Source organism: Malania oleifera, chromosome 3 (assembly GCF_029873635.1).
Source record: "Malania oleifera isolate guangnan ecotype guangnan chromosome 3, ASM2987363v1, whole genome shotgun sequence".
In the NCBI taxonomy this organism is placed as follows: domain Eukaryota; kingdom Viridiplantae; phylum Streptophyta; class Magnoliopsida; order Santalales; family Ximeniaceae; genus Malania; species Malania oleifera.
The window spans coordinates 49,359,235-49,363,396 of NC_080419.1; the positions used below are offsets into that span (position 1 = coordinate 49,359,235).

Here is a 4,162-nt window from a genome sequence, read left to right on the forward strand (position 1 = left end):
AGGATCACCACGATAATTGTTGTTCCGATTATTGATGTATTGAACCTGTTCTTGAATCACTCCATTGCTCGGATCTGTCCTTCTTATGGCTACCACATATTCTACACCTTGTGGTATCCTCTCGGTTGTCAAAGCCGAAATATGATGAGAAAGAGAAGCAATTTGAGCTAAAAGTGCGGCAAACGACTCCAATTCATAAATTCCAGTAACTTTGCTAGCCATAGTCCTTTCAGTTGGATTTGAGGTCATTTCTTCCAAAAGAGCAGTAGCACCTTCAGGTGTCTTTGACATCAAAGTTCCCCCAAATGCAGCATCAACTAAAGTTCGTGTTTGTCCGTTTAACCCATTATAGAACATTTGAATCTGTAACCAATCTAGAAATCCATGTTGTGGGTAGCATCGAATCAAGTCTTTATACCTTTACCATGCCTCATAGAGTGATTCAAAATCATGTTGCTTGAATTAACCAATCTCACTCCTGAGTTGAGCTGTTTTTGTAGGTCAAAAGAATTTAGCCAAAAAATTTTCTGCCATGTCCTGCCAACTAGTGATACTTCCTGGTTGGAAGGATTGCAGCCAACCTCTTGCCTTGTCCCTTATAGAGAAAGGAAACAATCTCAGTCTAATGGTGTCTTCAGTAACACCATTGATCTTTGCAGTGTCACAAATCTCCAGAAACAACCAGATGGATATTGGGATCATCAAGTGGTGAACCACTGAATTGGCCCTACTGCACCATGTTGATTAATGTGGGTTTGAGCTCAAAATTGTTGGGATTAATGGGCTAACGTCTGATACCCGAATAGTTGTCATTCACAACTAGTCGTACATAATCCTTCAAGATCTGTGATTGCACATTATCTTGTCCATTCTCTGTGGCTAGTACTCTCTTTTTCCTTAGTGCTCTAAGCGTTCTTCCAATCTCCAGATCAAAAGGAATAATGACACAAGTTCTAGCACTACGCATCCAACATAAAAAACACATTAGAAATATAGAAAAAAATATAACAGAATAAAATAAAAAGAAAATAAATAAAAAAATATAAAAAAAAAGTTCTATATTAAAACCAAGATTACTTTGTATCGACATTGGCAAAAATAAGAAAAACTCAATCCCCGGCAACGGCGCCAAAAACTTGATCAGTGCAAAACTACAAGTGCACAGTATTGTAGTTTTATAATATAATGATGTGTAGAGTATCGTCCTTAGGGATTGATGTCTTAATTTTACCAAGTACCAAAATTATAATAACCTTGATTTTATTTATAAAAATTAATAATTTTAGGCTGCAAAATTTAAACAAAACTACTTTAAATAAACTATTCAAGAGAATTTAAAACTGAATGCTGCTTATCAAATTAATGATGGTGAAAACTTTTAGGAAACTAATTTCACCTAATTTCTCATTATGCTTTACTCATTTAGCCAATTCGAATTTGTATTCTCTGTTTGTTAGAAAATCTCCAATTTTTCCAAAAGTCTCTTTTGATAGTCAATCAGAACCTATTCTTGTTTATTATTTAACATACGATTATACAAATTAATAACACAAGAATGCAATAAGACCCTCTGTTTTTAATGCTATGTAAGTTTGTAGAAGTCTTTTGATCTCTATATTTACCTACGTTGAATTATTCAAGATCTATCCTATAATCCCCCCTTTCGGTAGCAAATCACAAGACTAAAATCATTTAATTAATGGCTAGTAAATTAAAAGCATTAGGCATAGAATAACTCAAACAAACATTAATGAAAAATACTTCAAATTAGCATCAAAGAGCAAGCATAGTTTAAAACCGGGTTATATCGTTTTCCTAGAATACAAAAATTTAGTTCATTCCGAAAATTAAATCCAACAATAAAGATTTCACTATGTTTTCTTTTATTTGGAAAGTAGAGGAAAAATCAACACTTGCAGCTCCGCCGTCGCTCGCCGCGAACACCCCAAGCACCGTCGTTGTTGGCTACCTTCCAATTCCGAAAAGATTTTAATTTGTTGGGCACCGCCACCTCTGCTTTGCTGGTCGTGTGTGTGTGTCTTCGTAGCACCCCCAAAAGATTTTAATTTGATGTGCACCACCACCTCTCCTTTGCTGGTCATGTGTGTGTCTTTGCAGCACCCCCAAAATAAAACCACAAGAAAGCTCCCAAAATTTTTTTTTCAAAAAACCTGTGCGTGGTCCAGCCTCCCTTGTGTGTCTCACCAAAAAATAATTTTTTTTCAACCCTCCTGTGTGCTGTGGCCTCTCATCTTCAGCCCCAGTGCATGCCTCCTTCCGTATTCACACCTTACACCCGGCTTCCCCCAAAGAAACCCTACTCTCCACCTTTTCTTCGCATGGCCTCCCACACAAAAACCCTAAAAAGCTCCCTTTTTGCCCTTGTTAAAACCTACTTTATTCCCTTTGTGGCACAGCTTCTCTCCCCTTTTTTTTTTTTGACTTTTCCACCCCAACAAAGGAACTCCTTAGCCGATGCCCTCCCTCCATTCAAACCCAGCGCCTCCCACACACAAGCTCGCCCTCTCCTTCTCATACCCGTGTGCTTCACTTGAGCCCAATGCATGCATACGAGCCTTGTTATTTCATCACCCATTTAAGTCCTAAGCCTAACTCACCTGAGGCCCTTCTCTTCATGTGGGCTTGCTGCATGTGCTCCCAGCTTCTTTCTTTGATTTCTTTACTTCACAACTCACACACCCACAGCCCACAAATTTGGACTTTTCAAAATTGTGTTTCCAAGCCACCAATTTTGAATTTTCCATAAATAATGGTTTTACTAGGGGAAAAATTGATACCACACTCTTCATAAAATCCAAAGGTGAACATATGCTCCTTGTGCAAATTTATGTGGATGACATTATATTTGGAGCTACTAATGATGAGTTGTGCAATGAGTTCACAAAATGCATGCAAAATGAATTCAAAATGAGTATGATGAGTGAACTGAGTTTCTTCCTAGGTCTCCAGATTAAAGAAGCTAAGAACGGAACTTTCATTTGCCAATCTAATTATGTTAGGGACTTACTAAAGATATTTAATATGGAAGATGGTAAAATTCTCAGCACTCCTATGAGTTCTTCCGTCAAACTTGATAAAGATGAGTAAGGAATCCCTGTAGATGTGAAATTATATCGTGACATGAATGACAATCTCCTATACCTCACAACTAGTCGACTTGATATCATATTTAGTGTGTGCATGTGTGCTAGGTTTCAGGAAAATCCTAAGGAGTCTCATCTATTAGCAGTCAAAAGAATTCTTAGGTACTTAGTTGGAATTGTAGAATTAGGCTTATGGTACCCCAAGCATAAGACATTTGAGATTGTTAGTTATACTGATGCTGACTTTGCCGGTAGTAAGGTTGATTGGAAGAGTACTAGTGGCACTTGTTACTATTTAGGACAATTTCTGGTTTCTTGGTTCTCCAAGAAACAGAACTCAGTTGCCTTATGCACAGTAGAAATAGAATATATTGCGGCTGGAAGTTGTTGCGCTCAAACGCTCTATATGAAACAACAACTTATGGATTTTGGATTACACTACGACACAACTCCCATTAAATGTGACAATACTAGTGGACTTAATATTTCTAGAAATCCCATCTCACATTCACGAACCAAACATATTGAGATTAGACATCATTTCTTTTGTGATCATGTGCAGAAAGGGGATATGACACTTGAGTTTGTGTTGACAAATGAGCAGTGGGCTGATATTTTCTCCAAACCACTTCCAGAAGATAGATTCATACAAATTAGATGTGAATTAGGTCTAATACATAGTAGAGATGCTTCCTAGATTTTTATTAAGTGCACAAACTTAGGAGGAGCTTCCTAACCATTGGTATAACAATTGATATAATTTTAAATCTATCGTTGCATTATACTTTATGAGTTTGTATGTGTTTTAAAATGCATAACTATCATATCTCTTGCATGTTGAAAATTATATATATGTTTTATGAATACTGGACTGTTTGAGTAAGTAGTTGTGGATATATTGTCAATATATTGCACAATCAAGTCACTTGTATACATAATTTTTTGGGAAATGATCTATTTTCAGACGACATGCTGCTGAAATTTCTACAAATCTTTTCAACTTTTCTCTTGTATATGAATGTGTATTCTCATTTGCCCCTCTTTATACTTGAGCATTT

The 4,162-nt window shown here is 36.7% G+C and overlaps 1 non-coding gene across 1 annotated transcript; it reads left to right on the top strand.

Annotated features, from left to right (window-relative positions):
- Window positions 1-379: 379 nt before the first annotated feature.
- LOC131152475 (small nucleolar RNA R71) lies at window positions 380-486 on the top strand. The gene has a single exon (XR_009135974.1). It is a non-coding gene; the product is annotated as a small nucleolar RNA R71 (small nucleolar RNA).
- The last annotated feature ends 3,676 nt before the right edge of the window (window positions 487-4,162 follow it).